This window comes from Cyprinodon tularosa, unplaced genomic scaffold, assembly GCF_016077235.1.
Source record: "Cyprinodon tularosa strain WSP-4 unplaced genomic scaffold, ASM1607723v1 ctg820, whole genome shotgun sequence".
NCBI classification, from domain to species: domain Eukaryota; kingdom Metazoa; phylum Chordata; class Actinopteri; order Cyprinodontiformes; family Cyprinodontidae; genus Cyprinodon; species Cyprinodon tularosa.
Window position 1 is genome coordinate 3,661 of NW_024039586.1, and position 26,610 is coordinate 30,270.

Here is a 26,610-nt window from a genome sequence, read left to right on the forward strand (position 1 = left end):
TATATTGATTTAGTAATTGCAGCACAATACCAAGAAAGGAGGGTTAATCATATTGAAAAATCTTAAAAGCTGTTCACATTTTATTTTTAAGTGGTTTGTGCAGCAGGTATTAAAATAGCTATTATTTTGTAGGCTACCATAAGTCATATCCACGTGACAAGACTTCCAGTCATGTTGCCCTAATAGCCCATTATTTAAACTAATGTGGCATATTTGTTAAAGCTATTATTATTATTATTATTATTATTATTATTATTATTATTATTATTATTACTATTATTATTATTATTATTATTATTATTATTATTATTATTATTATTATTATTATTATTATTATTATCATTATTATTGTCATGATGGTTATTATTAATATATTGCAGCCAGTCACAGCAGGGAAGCTCTATACCATCAACATCTACCAGGACAGGAGATGAGGAAGAGTTCAGGGAAGACACAGAGACAGAAAAAGACCAGGATGAGGGAGAGCAGATGGATGAGGGAGAGCAGATGGATGAGGGAAAACAGGGAGATGAGCCAGATGAAAGAAGTATGCTTTAGTCTGTTCTGTTGGTGATGTGACTTTTTTCCATTGAAAACACGTTTAGAGAATGTTACAAATAAAAGTCAAATTTCATTCAACATGCGTTTATTTTTTTTTTTATAATTAAGTGTTACACGTGCGCTAAAAAGTGACCCCCCCCTCCTGAGCACCTGCCCCCCAAAATGTCTGTGCACGCCTCTGATCCAGACCCTTTCATTTCAACTTAAAATCGATGGTGACCCGGATGTAGATGTAGCTGCGCATGCGCAATGAGCTGCTGGCAGGGATCGGGTAGCATTAGCAGCATTGGCTTAGCTTGTGTGTGGAGTCTTTATAGAGAGGCTGATAATCTGGGAGTGTTTGCAGTGAGAATGTCTTCAGTCCAGCTTCAAGGAGAGTTTATCACCGAGCAGTTAACTCCTGCTGAAGAAACATTCACGGAGTTTAAAGGGAGTTTGGTCAATTCGGAGGAAAAGATGGACGATCAACATCTACTGCTGGATTTCACCAGGATCCCCCAGATCATCTTACATCAGATAGGTAGGAAACACCTGATAGAAACGATTCCCTGATGATGCACACTGTGGATTTTAGCCTCATCTGATTGGAAAACTGCTTAGAGGAGATCAACATGCTAAGCTAAAGCTGTGAGTGTGATATATTAGCTGGTTGTTGCAGCTGATGTTTGCTATAGACAGGTGGCTGCACCGATGCCTGTCTAAAAATGTTTCCAATAAAAGGAACCAGTTTACAAAATATTGTCAGAAATCCAAGTTGACTGATATATTTCTGTGTCCACTGAGGAAGAATGTGTTCGAATCACTAATGATCCCAAAGCAGCATCAGCAGCTGCTGGATCTCATGTTGGGAACATTACTGCTGATCAGAAGCAGATAAACTGGTGACACAGAAATCACCTTAACATTACAGGAACATTACTGTCACTTACTATCATTCACAGTATTATTCAAAACTAAAAGGTGCATCCCATGAAACCAACAGAGTACCATGATAACACTTAGAATTTTAGTCAATCCATCACAAACCCTGGAAACTTTTGAATAAAAATCCCAATTTTACACATAAATATTATTTAAAAAATAGTAAGAGACCTGAAAGGCAAAAATAAAAGGCATAGCTTTTAAAGCCAATGTAGAACTATGATCCAAATTGATTTTGAGTCCATTGATCACATGACCTGGATGCCATTAAGTTCACACTATAAAAGAAAAGGTCACCCCTAACCCTACAAACATGATGATTTGAAATACAAATAAGACAACATGATACCCAGAGTTTCTACCTTTCTCTTTCCCTGGTAATATATTACTCAGACTTAGATTTAGACACCTTTTGTCATTTTATATACAGTGTGTGTACAAAACGGATTTTCGTTTTGTAGAGCTCTCATGACATTTCGATTTCTTAAAGTGCAGCAGTGATGAAATATAAACAATGTGAGAGAGAAAAAAAACATGGTGCAAAAAACGCATTGATATGGAAGTTCAGAGCATTAATATATGTGGTGCAAATCTGCAGTATTTTGGTTTGGTGTTGTCAGTGTGATGCAGAGTCTATGTCATGATGTAGAGTTTTCACAACAATCCTGGAGTTTCTCCATGGTGCCCTCAGACCACACTCTGACCTCTTTAACTATTGGTTTAGCCGAAATTAGCTGGGGCCTGCATGCAGGAATTTGCATGACCGAAAGATGATCTGATGACCCGCGGTGGGGGCGGGTTGCTGTTCTGAATGCATCTTTGATGTTAAAGTAAACCAGGTCTAAAATGTTTTCACTCTGAATTGCAAATTTCACGTTGGTAGAAATGAGGGAGCACAGTCTTCAAATTAGCCTGGTTAAAATCCCCAGCAATGATAAAAACACTGTGTGCAGATTGAAGCTCAGAGATAGCATGGTATAGAGTCTTCATGGCCTCTTCTAGTATTAGCACTGGGGGTCATGTAAACAGCAGTGATGGTAACCACATGAACTCTCTGGGCAGATAGATTGGTCTGCAGTTAAAAGTCAGAAACTTGATGTCTGGATAGCAGAAGCTAGCGATCGATTTAGCATTTTTAAACCAGCTTTTGTTGATGTAAACACAGAGCCCACCACCCAGGGTCTTACCGCTTAGTTCATTGTGTCTTTCCACACTGTATAGCATATCTAATATCATTGTCTAGTATCGATTCAGTCAGGATGACGGCGCAGCAGTTACAAAATTTTTTTCTTGAGGAGAGTTCAAGTCAGAGATTATCCATTTTGTTATCCAGTGATAACTTCCGTCCTTCTCCTCGGCCAGGCAGCTTTTAAAATTTTAATTATTTTACTATAATCAAAGACAAATGTTTATTTCTCAATAGTAATGATAAATGACAGAATTTTTATAAAAAATAGTTTAAATAAACAGTTCAGCTTAAACAATGTTAAGTAACTTTAATGTATAAAAAAATACAACTACAGGAAATCGTATTCATCATGTAACACACTCAGTAATGGTCGCCCTACATGATCCTGTGTCACTCCAAATAATTATTATCAGTCAAATATATAACCTAATATCTAACTTCAGAAACCAGGCTAGTTATTTCTAATAATATTGCACTATTAAATTGATTATCGACATTTGAAAGTTAGTTTTTCAAGTTTTGAGGAGGTCGCATCTAGGGTTGTCAAAAGTATCGAAACTCAAAAAAGTATCGATACTGAAATGTTGTATCCGGATACAATACTCGTTTTTAAAAGTACTGATACAGTGCCGTCACCAGTGACACCTAAGCAGTCATTCCTCTAAAGTGCAGAATAGAGGACAATGCACTTTCAGAACACTGTGTGATTGAATAATTCTGTGCTCTTTTCAGTTTCAGACTTTTTTTTTGTAAGAGGTGCAGCTGCTGAGAATTATTTTTGTTTCTTAACTGGTTTGGCTAGTGTCATTGTTATGTGTGCAAAGCATAGCCAAGAAAGGAACACTTAATTTGAATTTTATAAGTTTTTTATTAAGCTTGCTTAATATTATGCACAGCATACAACCGTTATTGTATTTATTTATTGTATTTTATTTATCAATGAAAATATTTCTGTAGACTTTTGGAGTCTTTGTTTTTATCCTTGTGGTATCGAAAATGGTATCGGGTATTGAATATTTTCCTTAGTATCGGTATCGAGTTGAAAAGTTTAGTATCGTGACAACCCTGGTCACATCACATGATAGCTTAAGGTGTCCAGTACTTGACAACAGTCAAACAGCATTTATCAAATGATCATGTTGAGACACTTGTATGTTACGATGGAAATGGATGTACAGATGCTTATGTTGTTATTGAATGAGGTTGAGAGATATTAAAATTAGTTGTCTCAGTGGAAATTAGGTTAGATGGTTGTCTAACATGATGTTTTAAAACTTCAGATTGCAGTAAAACAATCCATAAAGAAATTATGGAAAACTAAGATTGGGTTTGTGTACTGGGAACACAAAAGAAAAACATGTTTTGTTAAGACATAATCTAAAGCTTTTAAGATAAAAGTGGAGGTCCAAACCTGTGGTTGTAATGTCAGAGCTGAAGTGCATGCTGGGTGATGTAATTCCAGTCTGTTTATAAGTATGTACGTTGGGGCCAAAAAGTATTTAGTCAGCCTCTGATTTCGCAATTTCTCCTACTTAGAATAATGAGAGAGGTCTGAAATTTTCATAATAGGTACACTATGTGAGGCGAAAACGGCTTGGGTTAGGGTCAGGGATCCAGGAGACTGAATCCTCCTCCCCCTTCCTGCCCCGTTGCAAGGTCACACCATTGCAGGAGTAACCCAGGTGGATCCTACCTCTCATTCAGGCCTCTGGGGATCAGTGTGTCTAACCTGTGGATCCACAGCCTTTCAGCCCTTCTCCTATGGGCTGCAGACCAGGCTGGGTTGCATTTAAGCACCAGGGCAGAGACTGCATACCAGCATGTGTTTCTTTTTGTTTTATAATGTATCTATGTTGGGTGAAACAGGTAGGGAGAATGTTACTTTTCATACCCACATAATTGATTTAACAGACTTTGCATGTGATTAAATAAATACAGTTTTTTGTGTATTTAGGGTGTCCTGATCTGTCTGATTTAAAAATGGTTATATTTAATCTGATTTGTACTTAGTGCAACTGCTTGAAGAACCCATTGTTACCTTTGACTTTAGGTCTCTTCAAAGATTTTACCTCAGCTTGGACAAGGAAATCTTTCAGGTTTCTGTTTCTATGAGAGACGAGATGTGGAAAAGAAATCCATGGAATCGATTGTAGGATTTTTAAATAATTTATTCGTATATATAGTTATTATGGTAAATAACTAAAATTCAACTCAATACTTTGTAACATTAACTTTGTTGGCAATGACAGAGGTCAAACGTTTCCTGTAAGTCTCCACCAGATTTGCACATGCTGTAGCTGGTATTTTGGCTCATTCCTCCATGCAGATCTCCTCTGGAGCAGTGATTTAGGGGGGCTGTGGCTTGGCAAGACGGACTTTCAACTCCCTCCAAAGATTTTCTATGGGATAGAGGTCTGGAGACTGGCTAGGCCACTCAAGGTCCTTTAAATGCTTTTTACAGAGCCACTCCTTCGTTGACCCGGCAGTGTGTTTGGGATCATTGTGATGCTACAAGATCCAGCCACATTCTATATTCAAGGCTCTCACTGATGGGAGGAGGTTTTGGCTTAAAATCTCACGATACATGGGCCTCATTTATTCTTCCCTCAACATAGATCAGTTTTCCTGCCATCTTTGGGATGCAACTCTGCATTCCTGTTCCTCCAAACACGACAAGTTGGGTTTTTACCAAAAAGTTTTATTTTGGTTTCATCTGACAGCATGATTTTCTCCCAATACTCTTCTGGATCATCCATATGCTCTCTGGCAAATTTCAGGCGGACCCGGACATGTACTGACTTGAGCAGGGGGACATGTCTGGCACTGCAGGATTTGAGTCCCTTTTGGTGTAGTGTCTTACATACGGTAGCATTTGTTACTTTGTTCCCAGCTCTCTGCAGGTCATTTATTATGTCCCTCCATGTTTAGTTTAGTTTAGTTTATTTAGGATCCCCATTAGCTGTAGCAAGCTACAGCTATTCTTCCTGGGGTCCAACAACAAAACATGAAATAAAAAAAAATTACAAATGAAATAAAATTATGTGGACATTAAAACAACATCTCCCATAATCTATACATATACATATATACATACACACATATACAGATACATATATACATATACATATATACCCATATACATAAACAGAAACAATCCAAACTAATCAAAACAAACTACAAAGCACAGCAAGTGAAGAAGACAGTCCTAATCATGTTTTACCTCTATATTTAATAAATGTTCTTTCAATGATTTTTTAAATTTCCTTAAATCAGTTATCAGTTTAATGTAATTCGGCAGTAAATTCCATGCTTTCATACCTCTATACATAACAGTTCTTTTTAGGGCATTTGACTTTACTTTAGGCAAACTAAAGTTTCCTTCAGTCGCATGCCTAGTCCTGTATTCGTGATTTTCTGAACTAAAAGTAAGGTTTGTAAATAACATATAAGGTGTTTTTAATACAGATATGTTTCTAATCATAACAGTCAATGAGTATGAAAGTCTGTCTTTAACCAACAACCAGTTTAATTTTTTATGCATTGTTATGATATTTGTCCTTAAATCACACTTCAATATTATTCGGGCAGCTCTATTTTGTACATGTTGTAGTTTATTTAGCATCTCTCCAGGGGCATTTGACCAGACGACTGGGCAGTAATCCATATGAGAAAAAATCAATGATTGGATTATCATTTTAAGAATATGTGGGGACATAAAGGTTGCATGTCTTCTTATGACTGTGATTCCTCTACCCATCTTTGCAATCATGTTATTAATATGTTTTCTCCATAATAACGTGTTATCCACCGTCACTCCCAGAAGCTTGGACTCATGCACATTCCTTATCGAGACGTTATTGATATTAATATTCAATATATGATTACTGTTTACGTTGTAATTTGACCTCACAATCATGCTGTTAGTTTTTGCTGTATTCAATACCAGCTTATTTGCTTTCACCCATTTATCCACTCCCACTAGTTCGTTATTCATAATAATTTCTAATTCATTATTTGTTCTTGCTGATGTATATATAGTGGAATCATCTGCATACATAATTATTTTAGTTCTTTTGAGTATGTATGGTAAGTCATTAGTAAATATTGAAAATAATAAAGGACCCAGGCAGCTCCCTTGAGGTACACCACATGTTACAGTTTGTTTTTCAGAAAATGCACCATTAAAATATACCGTTTGTGACCGGTTAGTTAAATAACTGTAAAACCAAGTAAGTGCAGATTGTTCAAAACCATAGCAGGAAAGTTTTTCTAATAGCAGATGGTGGTCAATTAAATCAAAAGCAGCTGAAAAATCTAGAAACACAACTCCCACCATATTTTTCATTTCAATACTCCTAAGCCAGTCATCAGACATACTAATTAGTGCTGTTGCTGTAGAATGAGCCTTTCTATAAGCATGTTGAGAGTGACAAATTGTTATTAATCGACAGATAATTATTAATTTGTTCATATACTATGGTCTCTGTTATTTTTCCTAACACAGGTAGTAGACTTATCGGACGACTATTTGAGCTGGAAAAGGGCAGTTTCTTATTTTTCTGTAATGGGATTATTTTGGCTGTTTTCCAGGCTTGTGGACACACTGAAGACATAAAACTTAAATTAATAATGTGAGTAATTACAGGAGCGATTTCATCAGCAACCAATTTGAGAAGTCTGACATCCAGTTCATCAACACCCGGTGGTTTATCTTTGCACTTTTTCAGGCAATCCTTTACCCTCTGCAAGTTAACCATTTCTAATTTAAACTTGGACCTTTTCCCTTTCATTATTTCATTTCTTATTAATAAGTGAGATATTTCATTACTTAGGTTAGGCATATTTTCTCTTAGTTTTGCTATTTTACTAATGAAATAATTATTTAAATAATTAGCAATTTCTCTAGATCCAGTTATGAAGCCATCATTTGTCTCAAGAAATAATGGATGCGTTCTATTTTTCCTACCTGTCAAATCATTAACTATCTTCCACATTTTTTGCAATCATTCCCCGCCTTCTTTACTCTATCTTCATAATAATTCTTTTTTTTCTTTTTATTTAGCTTGGTCACAGCGTTTCTTGTTTTCCTATAGAGGCACCAGTCTTCCTTATTCCCAGTTATAATTGCAGTTTTTTTCATTTGTTCTCTCATTTTCATAGCTTCTTTCATTTCTTTGTCCAGCCAGGGTGTTTTCGATGTTCTGACGGTAAACCTTCTCAAAGGTGCATGTTTCTCAATCACAGGTAGAAATAAATCATCAAACTTTGACAGTGCAAGCTCAGGATTTCTTTCAGTCAACACTTTAGACCAACATATTTCTCTCACATTGTCAACAAAAGAATAAGGATTGAAAGATGCATATGATCTCTTAAAAATTATTGTAGGTCCTTGCCTATCTACCTTATTGTTTTTTTCTACTATAATCAGATTATGGTCACTGCTTCCAATTGGGACCGATGATATCTTGTTAACTGTTTCTGGAGAGTTTGTAAAAATGTGATCAATACATGTAGCTGTTTTAGTACCATCTTGTTTTACACATATTCTTGTTGGCTTATTCATAATTTGATCAAATCCACCTGCATTAGCTCCAATTTGTATCTTATTCTTCAGTGGACAGTTATGAGCAAACCAGTCAATGTTAAAATCTCCAAGTAAATAGACATCCAGACTCACATTCATATTAGCTAACATTTCACAGATTGTGTCAAGATATTCATTGTTAGAACTTGGAGGTCTGTAACAGCAGCCTACTAGTATAGGCTTTCTGTGAGGAAAATAAACTTGTAACCATAATATTTCAATATTATATTTCATCATGTCAGTACACATTTTTACAGGTAAATGATCTTGAATGTAAAAAGCTACTCCACCACCATATTTATTTCTATCGTTTCTATAAATGTTGTAACCCTTTATATGTAATTCACTATCTTCAAAGGAGGAGTCTAAATGAGTCTCAGAAATAGCAAGTATCTTCAGCTTATGTTCTTCTAACAATTCAGCTATATCATTTGTTTTGTTTCTTAGACTGTTTATATTTATATGTGCAATAGTTAGTCCACTTTTTAGTCGCTTGTGTTGGGATGTCATTGCCATGTATTTTAAGAAGCAGTCCTGTAAGCATATTTCCGTTTATTTATCCTATCTTGGGGTGCTGGTACGAGGTCGGATTATCAGTTTGTCGTGTCTGAGGTAAGCTATTTCACCCTTCTCACGTGCAGCTTTCAGTTTTGGCATGAGTTCCTTTCTTTTTAACCTTACAGCATCTGTGTAGTCGTCATTGATGAATATTCTAGTACCTTTCAGATTTTTTGCTCTCTGCATTACTGCAGTTTTGTCTTTGAAGTGCAAAAACTTTACCACAATGGATCTAGGTCTTTCCCTATCTGGTTCAGGTTTTCCTATACGGTATGCTCGTTCAATATCAATCTCCCTTTGTAGTTGCAACTTCTGCTTTAGAATTTCTTTAACTTTTTCCTCTGATTCTACCCAAGATTCACCCGGGGTCTCAGGTATCCCATCAATGACCACATTATTTCTTCTCGATAAACCTTCCAGGTACTCTTGTTTATCCACAATTACCTGTAAGCTTTCACATATCTTGATTATGTCTGTCTGGATTGAATTACCATGATCAGACTGTTTTGCCTGAGTGATCTTTAGCTCATCCACATCTTTCTGTGTGAATTGTATACTTAATTTCAACTCCTGAATTTCTTTTGTAATCATGTCCATCCTTGAATTTGTTGAATCCATTATAACTTTAACAAAGTCTTTGAAAATGTCCTGCTGTTGCTGTAATAAAGCTGTAAACATGTCCTTCTGGTGATTCAGCAGGTCATTTACCTGAGTGAGTGATACCCAATCCTCCTCAGTGTTTCTTTGCTGTTTGGGACCCATTTTTCAAGGTAGTATGGTGTTACCTGATAGTGGAGGCTGGGGCCTGGCCTGGAGGCTGGGGCTTGTTCTTGTAGTGGTGGCTGGCCTGGCGTGGAGGATGGGGCCTAGCCTGGCCTGGTGTTGGAGGCTCCTAGCTTGGCCTGGTGGTGGAGGCTAATGCCTAGCCTGGTGGTGGTGGTTGGCCTGGCCTGGTGGTGGTGGCTGGGTCCTGGCCTGGTGGTGGTGGCTGGCCTGGTGTTGGAGGCTGGGGCTTGGTCTGGTAGGCTGGCTTGGTGTGGAGGCTGGGGGCCTAGCCTGTTAGTGGTGGTTGGTCTGGCCTGTTGTCGGAGGCTCCTGGCTCGGCCTGGTGGTGGAGGCTAATGCCCGGCCTGGTGTCGGAGGCTCCTGGCTTGGCCTGGTGGTGGAGGCTAATGCCAAGCCTGGTGGTGGTGGTTGGCCTGGCCTGGTGTCGGAGGCTCCTGGCTTGGTTTGGTGGTGGAGGCTAATGCCTAGCCTGGTGGTGGTGGTTGGCCTGGCCTGGTGTTGGAGGCTCCTGGCTTGGCCTGGTGGTGGAGGCTAATGCCTAGCCTGGTGGTGGTGGTTGGCCTGGCCTGGTGTTGGAGGCTCCTGGCTTGGCCTGGTGGTGGAGGCTAATGCCTAGCCTGGTGGTGGTGGTTGGCCTGGCCTGGTGTCGGAGGCTCCTGGCTCGGCCTGGTGAGGAGGCTAATGCCTAGCTCGGTGGTGGTGGTTGACCTGGCCTGGTGTCTGAGGCTCCTGGCTTGGCCTGGTGGTGGAGGCTAATGCCCGGCCTGGTGGCGAAGGCTCCTGCCTGGCCTGGTGGTAAAGGCCGATGCCCAGCCCGTCGGTGGAGGCTAATGCCTTGCCTGTTGTTGGCCAAGTTGTCCTGTAGATTGTCTGTCTCTGCTGCTGCTCAGTGCTGCTGCTCAGTGCTGCTGCTCAGTGCTGCTGCTCATGTAGTTCTGGGATTTTCGCTTACCGTTGTCATGATTATTTTGACCCCATGGGATAAGATCTTGCATGGCGCCCCAGATCGTGGGAGATTATCATTGGTCTTGTATGTATTCCATTTTCTTACAATTGCTCCCACAGTTGATTTTTTGCACATCAAGCTGCTTGCCTGCTTTAGATTCACTCTTCCCAGCCTGGTAGAGATCTACAACTTTCTTCCTGGTGTCCTTCGACAGCTCTTTGGTCTTGGCCATGGTTGAGTTTGGAATGTGACTTTGAGGCTGTGGACAGGAGTCTTTTACAGATAACGGGTTCAACCAGCTGGCAATAATACAAGTGGAGGACAGAGAAGCTTCTTAAAGAAGAAGTTACAGGTCTGTTAGAGCCAGATATCTTGCTGGATTGTGGGTGACAAAATACTTTATTTTCCATCATAATTTACAAATAGATTCTTTAGAAATCCTACTATGTGATTTACTGGGGTTTCTTTTCTCCTTTTGTCTCTCATAGTTGAAGTGTACCTATGATGAAAATTACAGACCTCTCTCATTATTCTAAGTAGAAGAACTTGCACAATCAGTGGCTGACTAAATACTTTTTGGCCCCTACAATAGAAAGTCTTTCTGCTGTGTTTGTCTTTCTAGACCGTCTACAGGATTATGTAGAAAAAGAGGAGGTTTTCTCTGACCAGCAGCTCTATGGACAGAAAAGAAATTCCAGTTTGGACCAAGAGGAACCAGAACCTCTGCAGATAAAAGAAGAACAGCAAGAACCAGAACATCCTTGGACAAAAGAGGAAACCATGGAGCTCCCCATTAGTGAACATGAGGAGCAGCTTGTTCTGAAGCAGGAGCCTGGAGGTAAAGGAGGGAAACCTTTCCCATCTTTCACATGTTAAGAGAACTTTCCTAAAAAAGGAACATTTAATAGATCACACGAACACTCACATAGGTGAGAACATTCATGAGAGTCTGTCCTGTGGAAAAAGCTTCTCTCAGAAATCTAATCTTGTTACACACATCCAACTTCATACAGGTGAGAAACCATTTTCCTGTACTATTTGTAACAAACGGTTTACTGTAGAAAGTAATTTGACTACACATACAAGAGATCATACTGGTGAGAAGCCTTTTGTGGAAAAAGTTATATTAAGAAATATAAACTTCATGCACACATGAAAGCCTGTGCAAGTGAGAAGACTTTTGACTTTTCACATGACAACTCATTCAGATGAAATACATTTTTGTTGTTTGTTCTGTGGAAGAAGCGTCACTCAGAAATGTCATCTTGATAGACACGTCAGAATTCACACAGAGAAGCCTGTTTCCTGTCCAATTTGTGGCAAAAGTTTTACTGGCAAAGATAATGTGACTCAACACATCTGATAAAAATCTTTCATCCATGATACATGTAACTAATTATCCTAAATAAAGATGTACCAGCAGTTAAAAACCACAGGAATGAACAGTAGAGGCCTTTTCCATGTTTGACTTGTGATAAAATGTCCATCTAGAAACTCCTTTACCTCATTACATGATAACCTCACTGGTTAAAAGCCCTTTTTTAGCTAAGTTTTCAGGACAACCTTTTCATTTACAGCAGAAAATATCCATCCAACCATCCATCCATTTTCCATCACGCTTTATCCCAAGCGGGGTCGTGAGGGGTGCTGGTGCCTATCTCTAGCTGTCAATGGGCGAGAGCCGGGGTACACCCTGGACAGGTCGCCAGTCCGTCGCAGGGCAACACAGAGACAAACAGGACAAACAACCATTTACGCGAACACTCACACCTAAGGAGAATTTAGAGAAGCCAATTAACCTAACAGTCATGTTTTTGGACTGTGGGAGGAAACCGGAGTACCCGGAGAAACTAATGTTTACTTTATACAAAAGATTCTAAAAATGTATTTTGTTTAATTTAAGCTACAAATTATCTTTTTCCATGTTTTTGTTATATTTACAGACAAACTAAAGCTGTAATATAAATTGTTTAATGGTATTAAAATGTTCAGATGATGATTTACGTTGTGTCTTACAACATGTCCTCCTTTTTGGCAAGTGTTTGGCAAATTTAATTATTTCATATTTACTATAAACAGATGCGTTTCTAGGTCTTAAAGGAATAGTACACCCAAAACATGATTAGCCTTCATTTTCTACTCACCCCCATGCTGAACAAAACTCTGGAGTACTTTTTTGATATCTCAAATGCATCTGGAGATCTGGGAGGCTTCTTGCTGTCTGCTGACATTCAAATAATGGAGGTCTATGGCGCCCGAGACAGAAAGGTCCACAAAAGTCCACAAAAACGTGTCAATATTCCTCCATACTGCTCGTCCAATGTAATCCAAGTGTCCTGAGTGGGTAGCATCCAGAATTTACTCGAAACGAAGTCATTTAGAACGTTTTAGAGCCTAAACAGTAGTGTATAGGATTTCCTAATAGCGCCCCCATCCGCGCTCACGATTCTACGGAAACCGCGGCAGACCAAACCGGAAGAAAGTGCGCATTCAGCGTCTGCTCTGCCGATAATGCAAGCGTAGAAGAAGAAATGTGCTGTTTACCTGTGCAAAGAAAGAAACAACGAAAGAAAAATGTCTGAGGACTTCAGCGTTGAGGAAGAGCATGAGTTCTTTGCCAAGCCTTTTCTCTGAACCAGAATATACAGATGACGAACTTAGAGATATGGATCAGGCAGCCGCAGCTCAAGCTGAGCCGCAAACACCGTTGTGCTACAGACGTAGAGCGTCAGAAACATGGTGGTGTAAATGTGGAAATTGTCAAGCAATGCCAACAGAAGAGGAGAGCATTTGCTGTGTGGACTGGGACTTGTTGATGCCACCACTGGAGGATCTAAATATTTCCACTGATGAGACCGAGAGCACTAGCCAAAGACTTTGTGTCACCCAAAACACAGATTATCCACCATTACTGACCCGTGGCGTTCTGGAGATGTTTTTCCATGTGCCCAAAATCAATTGGAAAATTGGCCAAGACCCGCAGGACCAAACAACACGCTCTCTGCAGAGTAAGTTTTGTGCAACAGGCCTATGCCTTGCTAATAATATTATATATATGATATATATATATATATATGATATATATATATATATATATATATATATATATATATATATATATATATATATATATATATATATCATATATATATATATATGATATATATATATATATATATATATGATATATATATATATATATATCATATATATATATATATGATATATATATATATATATATATATATGATATATATATATGTTAATGGTACTCACTGTGCAGTTTTTTGTATGTGATGCTAGTACTAAAGTCTGTTTACTCAGCATCTTACCCAGGTTGTGTGCTGGATGAGATACTGCTTTCTTTTTCACTTGTATTGCTAAAATAATGGCTCCATTTTACCCCCCCCCCCCCCCCCCCCCCCCCCCCAGTCAGTACAGGTTGGTGGCCTACCGTGTGGTACTCGAGTGGATTCTGAAAGGCGAGAGACTTGGCAAGGACAGCAGAAGAGTTTTACCTGCCTGTATTGTTACAAGCATCCGTTCCAGCTACCCTTCACCAGATGGAGTGTATACTGGTTTCAAGGAGGCAGAGGCAGCTTTTGAACAGTTGTAAAGACTATAAACAAATCCTAAGAGACTATTCCATATTAATTTGTACTACTTCATTATATTTCATATTTTTTCCCAAATCACAAACCTATACTGCCTCATTATAGATAACATTTCAGAATTTATGTAGCCGATAACTGTAACCTTTCCTGTACTATTGTGTTGTTTTGGAAATAAACAAAATGACTTTGGATGGTAAGAAAGATGTAACTCTGTTCCTTTGATTAAATATTTATTCTAGACCTAAGTGTGAAATGCAGACAAACCAACCACAGACACATGCCATTTTATTTAAAAATGTAAAAATGAACTATATTAAGTAAACCCCTTATCAGACTGTATCCCAGAATTTTGGAAAAAAAAAGGTTAAAATTACATGCCACCAGCTAGACTTTTTATTTGCATAAGTACAAATATAAAAAGGCAAGAGTAAAAATACTGCACCACTCAGACTAACTGCTGTATCGGGAAGTATGTTTTTGTATGGCTTCCTCTTTGGCAGGTTTTGGTTTCTGAGCAATGTTTTCTGGTATGGGAGGGATAGAAACATATGACTGGGGGTCTTTGATCTTGATGTTGGGGTCCAGGCGTCTCCGCACAACTTGCACCACCAGATTTTGCCGGAATGTTTGTGTTGTTGGAACATAGATCTTTTTGGCGACCCATTCTTTTGTTTGTTTTGGGTAAACCACATTGAACCGTGCTTGTCCTAAAAAACAAAGAAGAAAATGTAAGACAGAGGAAACATTAATGAAATAACATAGCTATTATAAAGCATTCAAAAAGTTTCGGTTTTAGGTTTCAAAAAAGGAACCAAGAAATTGTATCCAAATAATTAGGAATCTGGTACTTGTAATTTTGTGGTGGTTCGAATTAGGACCATAAAGTACCATATTTGTTATGCAGATCTTAGTGCAGCAGCTCACTAAACAGGTGCGGTTCCCATTGAAGGTTAAATGTAATGTTTGCTGTTTTTTCAATACAGCTCATTTTGAGGACATAAATGAGTATATGACACTGAGCAAAGCGCACAAGGTTAGGTTTTTTTGTTTTGAAGATACTTTCTTGTTACCTGTGTTGGTGTAGGCCTGTTCACACTGAACATTTTCATTGTGGTCCATAACGGCAAGCTGGGTGCGAGCTTTCATTGTTGAGTAGTGGAAGTGCAGTCTCTTCTCTGGTTATTTCAGCATAGATGCATGGAATACTTCAAGCTTCCCTGAGAAAACATAATAATGACAAGTTCACTAAATATTTAAAATTTTGAATTTCTCATTATTATTGTGCTTTCCCCGTTATATTTACCAGTATGTTTGAAAAGGGCCATTTGCCTAAGGTCTTTCATGAGTCCTTTGTCCAGGGCAATAGCTGTCAGGGCTTTGAAAGCGTAAGAGTCTCTCCTTAACCACCTCTTTCGCCTCTGTTCCTCTGACGTAAGGTCAGCATGCACACATTTAATCTCCTGTCCATCTTCCTCCCAGCGGTGCACACCACAGATGTGATGAAGTAGTGCTTTCCACTTCCTTATCAAATCCTGAGGATATTAGAAAATTACAATTCAGTATCAAAGAGAGTAAAAGGATTGTGTCAAAGACTATCAGTTATTATTATCATAACTTTATGTTGCCTAAATGTGAAGAATGTGATGTTACTCACATCAGGGTCACCTCCACAAGTGGAACAGGCGTACCACAAGTGATTGCAGATGGATTTTATCCATGGTTGCAGGTCTCGGTTGTCCTTTTTGTTGGATGCTGACAGCAATTTTTTCATTAGCCCTACCAAAAACAGAACAATCGTCAATGAGTCTCAAGCAAGCATAAAATATGGCAACTGGAGTAAACGTGTGAGTAGAAGATGTTTTGTCTCTCATCCAAGAAACTTATTCCTTTATAAAATAGTCTGGTTGGGGAGTACAAGAAATGTATCCACCAGGTGTATGGTGGCAACGTCACTGAGGTGGCACTAAACGTTAGACAGGACATGTTGTTAATACAGGTGAATCAAAGAGTTTGGGAAGGATCAAGGGAACCAGGTGTTAGAGACAATATTGCTTTGTTGTTTCGAAAAAAAGAAAGGAGTGTGAGCTTTTTAAAATATTTAATTTACCTTCTGGGATAAATAAAGTATTTTTCATTTAATTTAATTTTAACGACAATGGGGAGCTCAGGGCTCAGAGAGTGTAGGCTATTGGAGATGTACAGTCCAAACAGACTGCACTTCTGCACATGGGTGACGTCAACATAGTCTTGGTGGGTATGAAGTACAAGGTGGGAGCAGGTAATAGAGGAGTGTGGGATCACAATGGGGCTGTGTATAACCTAGGCAGGTGCCAGCGCTTTGGCAAGGGAGGGGTAAATTATGTAAAAGTTTATGTGGCTGTACAAGGGCTATCCAAAGTATATTGTAAAAACATTTTCCTCATTATAGTAATTCCTTTACCATTGTACATTTACAAATTACAATTTGTCAGCTTACCCTTGACAACATGCCAGGTGTCTAACTCATGGTGGATTTCCTTATACTCTTCGCGCATAATTTTTCGTATAGCTGGTGATCGGTCAGTGGTTACCACCTCCACTTCAAGACCTTGCTCAAGGAGATAATCAAGTCCTCTCCTGAACCCCACAATATGTTCCACATATTACACATACATTTATTTACTTCTTTAATTTCATTCCGCACATGATGAAAATGAGAAACATTACCCCCCAAAAAAGGAAGAAAAACAATATAATAAATGCACCAAAATTGATAATAAATACAATAGATAATAATAATATTAAAAAAAAGATACAATAAAAAAAGAAAACTGAAAATAGATAAATATAGAAATTTAAAAAATAATGTAGGCTACATTTATCAAATTGAAGAACGAAAACGAGTGGGATTAAGTACAAAACCAAATTCAATCCCACCCTTTAAAAAAAAAAACATATACATAGATCACAGTCTTCCGCTTCACAATTGCCAATTAGAATGACCAAAATCCAAATAAAACTACAAAATATATGCATATGTATCTTTGTGCAGTCAATTTGTAAACACACAATTGACAATTGTTCTCATATTATGTTGTAATATGAAATATGAAATAATAATTTCCCTTACCTGCACTAACTGAAAAAGGATTATTTCCTTTGTTGTGTCCTCCATGAAGCTGTAGGTGTTGTATTTTGCGGAGAAGCCTGGGCTGTAAAGACAAAAAGATAAATAGGCTATCAAATCCAATATTACATCAATTACTCTAACGCTGTCATTCATTTCACTTTTTTATTTATTTATGTATTTTAAATCATGGATCACATTAGTATTTCCCTGGGTGCTAAAAGTTGAGTTATCATCCAGATTTTTATTTTTTATTAACTCCTAAACACTAACAACTTGCAGGCCATCAATGATCACATTGATTGATCACAAAATTAATATAATGTCACACTGAGCTGTGGAGCGGGTGTTTGTCAATAGGTGGGTTGTACATACATACAGTGTAAAAAAAATCCGTCTGATAACAAAGCAACTAAAATAACATGACTTGTAAAAAATTCCATGATTGTCCAAATTGATGTGGAAGTTAACATTTTTACTCAAGTAATATTAGCGTGTTTTAACATTTTAACGTTTTTTTAAAAAAGTACCGGTAAAAATACAGATCATATACAAACGTGTAAGTTACATAAATGGTTTATAAAGTACATACCTCTGTCCTTAGTTATGACACCATCGGCACAGTTGTACTCTTTAATAAAGCTCTTCCTTTACAAGTTCGGAAATCATCCGCTGAAAAGTGTTCACTACAGACACGGAGAGATTCCACGTTAGCTGTCCTTAGATCTTTTCGTAGAGCTATTAGCCACAGTTTTAGCCTTTCAGGGTCCCGTAGAGGTAATTTGTGGAAAGTTACGGAATGGGTTATTCCACACTTGCGCTTCATCTGATTGAAGCATCCAGGATAGGAACACACTCGAACCATCTTCTTAATTTCACGACTAAAATCACTAATCAACAACTTTTTCAAACTCTGAGAGAGACTGACCTCGTGCTCACCTGGCTCAGGGCAGAAAATAAACAGGTGAAAAGCGGAACTTCTTCTTCTACGCTTGCATTATCGGCAGAGCAGACGCTGAATGCGCACTTTCTTCCGGTTTGGTCTGCCGCGGTTTCCGTAGAATCGTGAGCGCGCATGGGGGCGCTATTAGGAAATCCTATACACTACTGTTTAGGCTCTTAAACGTTCTAAATGACTTTGTTTCGAGTAAATTCTGGATGCTACCCACTCAGGACACTTGGATTACATTGGACGAGCAGTATGGAGGAATATTGACACGTTTTTGTGGACTTTTGTGGACCTTTCTGTCTCGGGCGCCATAGACCTCCATTATTTGAATGTCAGCAGACAGCAAGAAGCCTCCCAGATCTCCAGATGCATTTGAGATATCAAAAAAGTACTCCAGAGTTTTGTTCAGCATGGGGGTGAGTAGAAAATGAAGGCTAATCATGTTTTGGGTGTACTATTCCTTTAAAGGGGAGTGGTGGCCCAGTGGTTAGGGCGTAGAGCTTGGAATCCAGAGGTTCTGAGGATTGAGTCCCTGAGCAAGACCCTTAAGCCCACACTGCTCCCTGGGTGCCGCACAATGGCAGCCCACTGCTCCCCAAGGGGATGGGTTAAATGCAGAGAATTCCTTTTGTTGCTCTGTACTTGTGACAGTGGAATGACAATAAAGTTGAATTTTATTCTATATACACTATATTGCCAAAAGTATTTGCTCACCCATCCAAATTATTGGAATCAGGTGTTCCAATCACTTCCATGGCCACAGGTGTATAAATTCAAGCACCTAGGCATGCAGACTGTTTTTACAAACATTTGTGAAAGAATGGGTCGCTCTCAGGAGCTCAGTGAATTCCAGCGTGGAACTGTGATAGGATGCCACCTGTGCAACAAATCCAGTCGTGAAATTTCCTCGCTCCTAAATATTCCACAGTCAACTGTCAGCTGTATTATAAGAAAATGTAAGTGTTTGGGAACGACAGCAACTCAGCCACGAAGTGGTAGGCCACGTAAACTGACGGAGCAGGGTCAGCGGATGCTGACGCGCATAGTGCGAAGAGGTCGCCAACTTTCTGCAGAGTCAATCACTACAGACCTCCAAACTTCATGTGGCCTTCAGATTAGCTCAAGAACAGTGCGCAGAGAGCTTCATGGAATGGGTTTCCATGGTCGAGCAGCTGCATCCAAGCCATACATCACCAAGTGCAATGCAAAGCGTCGGATGCGGTGGTGTAAAGCACGCCGCCACTGGACTCTAGAGCAGTGGAGACGCGTTCTCTGGAGTGACGAATCGCGCTTCTCCATCTGGCAATCTGATGGACGGGTCTGGGTTTGGCGGTTGCCAGGAGAACGGTACTTGTCTGACTGCATTGTGCCAAGTGTAAAGTTTGGTGGAGGGGGGATTATGGTGTGGGGTTGTTTTTCAGGAGCTGGGCTTGGCCCCTTAGTTCCAGTGAAAGGAACTCTGAATGCTTCAGCATACCAAGACATTTTGGACAATTCCATGCTCCCAACTTTGTGGGAACAGTTTGGAGCTGGCCCCTTCCTCTTCCAACATGACTGTGCACCAGTGCACAAAGCAAGGTCCATAAAGACATGGATGACAGAGTCTGGTGTGGATGAACTTGACTGGCCTGCACAGAGTCCTGACCTCAACCCGATAGAACACCTTTGGGATGAATTAGAGCGGAGACTGAGAGCCAGGCCTTCTCGTCCAACATCAGTGTGCGACCTCACAAATGCGCTTCTGGAAGAATGGTCAAAAATTCCCATAAACACACTCCTAAACCTTGTGGACAGCCTTCCCAGAAGAGTTGAAGCTGTTCTAGCTGCAAAGGGTGGACCGACGTCATATTGAACCCTATGGATTAGGAACGGGATGTCACTTAAGCTCATATGTGAGTCAAGGCAGGTGAGCAAATACTTTTGGCAATATAGTGTATATTTATATCTAAATAGGAAGTTGGAACTAGCAGGTGAGACTTTAAAAGAAAATTAACCACCAAATTGTTTCTCAACGGACTGTATTTTCTTGGAACCAAATACAATAACAAATACATATGCGAAACATTTCAACAATCCAAATGCCTCCAACCAAGAGGCAATTTCTACTGGAACTCCACTTTTAATTAAATAGACTGGAACCAATCATGGTCACTACCTCATCAATACCCCATTAACACTAAAATCCGTGGAACTGATTTCAAAATTCTTTATAACATTCATAATACAAATAATGAATTAGCTAAATATCTTGAAATAAATCCAAATTGTTCCTTCTGCAATATTGAACCTAAAATAACCTCAGCTATTCTTCACATGTCCTGTAACCAGATCCTTCATGAAAAGCAATAGAACAGTACTTGTCTCAAAAATTAAACTCCAGTATAACCCTCTCTGGCCATAGCATTATCACCTTTTTTACACACCCAAACAAGGAACTGGCTAAACTAAGAAATCTTTTTATATTATTTGGAAAATGTCATATTCATAAAAGCATATTCAATAAAACAATACCCTCTTTATTTGTGTTAGGTGTTATTTGAGTGTATTTGCTATTAAAATTATCGGAACACACTAACCTTACACTTGAACGTGCAAAACTGAGTGCTAGGGTCCAAAACGAGTGCAAGTGAGAGAAATGGGACTGGGTCTTAGCCTGTAACCAGTCCTTGATTGGCTGCAATGTGTGCGATTTCATAGAAAAGTTCAGATTTTTCAACTTCAGTGATCACCGCTCCTCTCTCTGCATTTAAAGACATCTTTTTATGCAGACCGGGTGCCTCTGGGCGCATCGCTGCTCCCCTTAGGACACTGGCTTGTGACATTTAATGGCATTACACTGCCGTACATTATGTATAAGTTAGGCTAATGCAGTGGCAGTTTTATGGTCAAAAACCTGATTGTGAGTAGGCCGCATCTTGAAGGATCTGAGTCTGCAGAGTCCTGAAAGTTGGGATCCAGGTGAATCTGGAAGAATATAGACTGTAAAACACTCCAACACCTTGGATGATGTTTAAATCCATAAATTAGGATTACTGCACTTTAAATTGGGATTTCTGATTATCATTTTCAATGCTTCATGTGGCTATTATGACACTGCCATGGTCTTTAGCCATGTTCATAAAGTTACCTGTGATTTCATATTCCCATCTGTTTCTCAATGGAGCCACATTATTGTATTTGCATCCAGAGAAACTTTAAATCATCATTAAGGTTTTAAATTTACAGGCAATTTGAAACTACTTCGACTTTCTTTTTACTCTTCCCTATGCTGTATGCTTCACTGGCACTATAGGAGGTAAAAATTTGCAAACAAAAAGGAAATGTATGTCTTTTCATGCTTACAGTCATGGCCAAAAGTATTGAGAATGACACAAATATTATGTTTTCACATGATCTGCTGCCCTCTGGTTTTCGTGTGTGTATGTTGTCATCACATACAGAAATACAATTGCAATCATTATGAGTAACAAAAGCTTTTAATGACAGAATGAGTTAATGCAGCAAGTCAATATTTGCAGTGTTGACCCCTCTTCTTCAGGAACTCTACAATTCTCCCTGGCATGCTCTCAATCAACTTCTGGACCAAATAGCAGTTCATTCTTGCACAATCAATGCTTGCATTTTGTCCACCCGTCTCTTGATGATTGACCACAAGTTTTCCATGCTATTAAGATCAGGGGAGTTTCCAGGCCATGGACCCAAAATCTCTATCTTTTGTTCCCTGAGGCAGTTAGATATCACCTTTGCTTTATGGCAAGGGGCTCCATCCTGCTGAAATTGTTCATCACCAAACTGCACTTGGATGGTTGGGAGAAGTTGCTCTCGGAGGACATTCTGGTACCATTCTTTATTCATGGCTGTGTTTTTAGGTAAGACTGTGAGAGAGCCAACTCGCTTGGCTGAGAAGCAACCTCACACATGAATGGTTTCAGGATGCTTTACATTTGGCATGAGACAAGAGAGAATGAGAACAAGCTGTTTTCCAGATGTCCCAAACAATCAGAAAGGGGATTCATCAGAGAAAATGACTTTATCCCAGTCCTCAACAGTCCACTTGCTGTACCTTTTGCAGAATATCAGTCTGTCCCTGATGTTTTTCCTGGAGAGAAGTGGCTTCTTTGCTGCCCTCCTTGAGACCAAGCCTTGCTCCAAGAGTCTCCGCCTCACAGTCCGTAAGGTTTTTTAAGAGTTTGGACAGGCCACCCTTGTCATGGTTAGATGAAAAGGCTATAAGGATAGGTGCAGCTATAGGGTGTAGGTTTTCAGGGGATTTAACTGAAACAAAGTGGTAAAATGTGGAACTTTTATATCACAGGAAATGTTAATTAATGAAAATAAGCAGAGACGTACAGAGACAGTTGGAAGTGCAGGTGCTCAAAGTTAAATTGGGGCACGTGGAGCGCAGATTTAAAACGGAAAACGTAATTTGCTATACAACCAGTTGAATTTTACCAACCCAATCACAAAACAACATAACACTTATACTCAAATGTTTATTAGAGGTTAGTACAAGGCGAAGTGAGTCTGTTTTACCTCATGCATAGATCGAACAGCTTCTGTTGAGGGGGTTGGTGCTGCTGTGTTGATCTGATAGTGTAGACAGTAAAAGGAGCATGGAAGAGAGAGTAGCTGATTAAAATAGAGGTATATGTTCATGCAAGATGCAAGGATAACTAACATTAAAATTGGATCACTGTGACTGACCTGCCACACTGCTGATAGTTTGGAAGAGACTACTTGTTGAGATCTGTGGGTCTGTAATTCTCTAAGTGTCTGTCTTTGTAACCATCACAGTGGCATTTTTCTTTTTTGCAGTTATAACAGCAACTTCCTGTTGCCCATGCTCTTAACCCTTTTAAAGCCTGAACCATGAATAATTGACAAAACATTCTAATTTTTCTAAATTAGATTATTCTAAAAAGAATGCATAAATTAAATTAGATAATTTATTTGATACATTATTGGCATTTCTGTAAACCCGTTATGTCTTCTGTTCACTATACATATCTGAATGTATTAATCAGTGTTTTAAGAAAAAAAAAACATCACAATGATGCACAAATCTCAAACTCATGTATCAAATATGATACACTTGGCTGTAAAGGTTTTAAAATGTAAATGACTTTTGACTTGTTGTGCTCTTTGTCATATAGCTGGTGAGTGATCAACTACTTTTCATATGTCATACACACCCACTTTTTGCGCAGCTGACAAGCGGCTATAGCATCTGAGAGGTCGGTGTGTGCAAATTTGGAAAGCACAGAGGATGCCCATTGCTCACTTTACTTGGTCAGCATACTCATCTTGCAACAATACACCATGCACAAACTAACAACGCTGCAGAACGTAGTTACTGGACCAGTTGTTTACTTTTTCTGGAATCGGTAGTCAAAGTGGTTCCCTGAAGCAGCGCTTCGTAATTAGCACTTTGCCTTCTCAGTGCGGAGAAGGCAAAGTTGTTTTTCCTCTCCACTGTCGCTACAAGCATGCTTAGTGTGAGGGATTGCATTTGAGTCAATGAGTCAATGCAATCAACTGGTTTTCCTTAGATAGAAAACTTTGAATCAATTTGACTGTATGATCTAGTGAACTGTAAAGTGCCTTGAGATGACATGTGTTGTGAATTGGCTCTATATAAATAAACTGAATTAAACTAAATTGTTGATCATGTGACCAGTTATGGTTACCGTGGCATGGTAGATCTAAATTATAATAATTTTGGGCATGCAGACACACACAAAAAATAAGTGATCTGCAGTCATGTGGAATGTTTTTCCCACAATTGAAGACAATTAAAGTAAAGGAGTATGGGCCCTACTAAAACAATTGCATCATATATATACTGTTAACTAATAAGTTCACAATCAATCAATCTTTATTGTCAACTACAGTTTACAATGCAATCTAAATTTCAGTTTCAGTACAAACGTTCATCGAGGGGAAACGGATCTACTGAGGCCATGCATGCCGCAGAACGCTGCTAGTAGCGCATTCTTATGGCTTGCCATGTTCCCACCGGTTACCTGGCTTCCCAGTAGGGCTGCAACAACGAATCGATAAAATCGATAAAAATCGACTTTTAAAAGCCTTGGCAACGAATTTAATCATCGATTAATTGTGTCGCGCGATTAATGCGTCATCCGCCGCCGCCGCCGTCGTCATCACATCCACTTGACTGAAACGGTGGAAGAAAAAAAAATATGGCGGAGCGAGTCAGCGCAGCAGTTTCAGTGTTGCCAACTCAGCGACTTTTCAGACCCCTCCAACGACTATTTTTCAAAAAAGCGACTAGCGACAAATCTGCCGACTTTTTACGGTGTCACTGGCGGTTTTTGGAGACTCTTACATGAAAGCATGTATCGTTCCTACTCTGCCGTGGGGCGCCTCCCGTTCTCCCTCTCCCACAGTAGTCCCTCTCAGTGCTGCAGTCAGAGCCGCAGGATTTTAGTGAGGAGTTTATCCTCAGCGTCACAACTGCAAATGAAGCGCGCATGCACCGGGATTGACGGCACAAATTGATCACAATAATCAAGTTATGCATTCCCACTTATTGTTGTTCACTTTAAATTTTTCTGACTCTAACTAGTCCCGCAGTTTTCAACCGATTTCAACAATTTTGGTATCAAAACGTTCAGCTCGTTCAGGAGAATTCTGCTATGTCTTTTGGTAAAGATATGTTTTGTAGTTTTCGCGTTATTCAGCTTTTTCTGCGTTTTTTTTGTCCCATTGAAATGCATGTAGAATTCTTAGATTTCAGCAAAATTCAGCTAAACCTTCATCATCTTTGACCTTTAACTACTTCAGCATACTTTCAGCTAGAAACACCATTCAACTTTTAAAATGTTTCCGTATCTTTCTGCTATTACTGTTTAACTCGGCTTTCTGCTAACTTTTACAGTTTTGCTTCAGTGAAGCTTCAAACTTTAATAGAAAATTTTAAGATTTTCAGATTTATAATGGAAGTCTATGGACGGAATTCTTCAACTGCTAGAGTGCGTGCTCTAGCTTTTGAGCTGTTCTGGTTTTTCCGAACAAATTCTTCTCAGTCCCTCATTTTTAACTCAATTGAAATAAATTATACATCAAAACGTAGGGATTTTTGTCAGGATTCAGGAAATATAACCCTCATTTGTGTGGCATTTACGTTTTTCCGACAGTTTGGCCCAGACCATGAAGAAGTCCAAACTTCCCCAATAGAAATCCAATAAGAGATTTTCCAAAAATCACAGACAAAATCCAAAACGACACATATTTTCGTATCGCTCCCATTTATTTACTATTTGATGTACTAACATGAAACTTGGTATACAACATCTTCAGAACCTCCTAGCACTCACTTCGAAGGAATTTCTTCAATATCATTTATGGTTTAGCTTTTTAGCTGACTTGTTCGGGCATAGGAAAACGCTGATTCTGAGAAAAATCCTCAAACTCAGAAAATGCAAATCTTTACATCGTCACCGTGGCCAAATAGTTTTTAGTAGAAACATGAAAGTTGGCACAGTCGAAGCCGAAGGATGGCTGACGCCACCGGTGAAAGAATTTTTTGAATACCTTTTACGATTTTGGCTCACCACTCGTTTGTTCACAGGGAAAGTTTTGCTTTTGAGCGTTCTGCTCTACCATTGAGCTGCATGTTATTTAATGAGACCAGCCGGATTTATAAACCTTTATATTTCTCCTTCCCGTTAAGGTTGTGAATGAGCTACAGCCATGAAAGTTACCCCAATTAGAGACAAAGGATAGCTGTCGCTTAGACTGAAAGAATTTTTTAGATACCATATACGGTTTGTCTTCAGCACTCGTTTGTTCGGAGCTGATTTTCCCATTCAAAAAAGCCTGTGAGGAAAGGAACGAAAGTGAAGCGAGTTTCTCTCTTTCACTGACAGGCTCGTTAAGCGTTGTCAAGGTAACCGAGCTTCAAAGGGATTTTACCTCTGCCACTTTAAACAGCACATTTTAATCTAATGGAGGGAGACAACACTGATTTAACATTTGGAAATGGATACAATATGACTACTGGCCATGACCCTTCCCTTCACACGCAACCCTGATAGACTTTCAAAATAAGACTCCGGGGTCCCTTCAAAATAAAAGCCCCTACATTAAACTCATATTTTTTTCCCAGCATATGGCTAAACATTATGACCCAAACTCAACCACTTTTTTAAAAATGAGACTCTAGGGGGTTTTCAAAACACACCCCACAGAAAATTTCAAAATAAAAGCCTCCCATTGCCACTTTATCTACTGCCCTAATAACAAGGGAAAAGAGTGATTTAACGATTGGAAAGTCATCAAGTATCACTGCTGGGTCTGACCCTTTTCTCAACACACAACCCTGCTAGACTTTCAAAATAAGACTCCAGTGACCCTACAAAATAAAAGCCTCTATA

At 39.1% G+C, this 26,610-nt stretch overlaps 1 protein-coding gene across 4 annotated transcripts in view; it reads left to right on the forward strand.

Moving 5' to 3' along the window:
• Window positions 1-1,018: 1,018 nt before the first annotated feature.
• The window catches only part of LOC119774644 (gastrula zinc finger protein XlCGF57.1-like), a 62,720-nt gene continuing 37,128 nt past the window's right edge, over window positions 1,019-26,610 (forward strand). Inside the window, exons 1-3 of one of the 4 annotated variants that reach the window (XR_005279553.1) lie at window positions 11,332-11,383; window positions 13,443-13,553; window positions 13,978-14,356. The gene's annotated coding sequence lies outside the window, so the exon portion shown is untranslated. Of the gene's footprint in view, window positions 1,082-11,167; window positions 11,559-13,442; window positions 13,554-13,977; window positions 14,357-26,610 lie in introns of those variants that run through there. The other 3 variants (XM_038272273.1, XM_038272275.1, XM_038272274.1) reach the window with 3 other exon arrangements.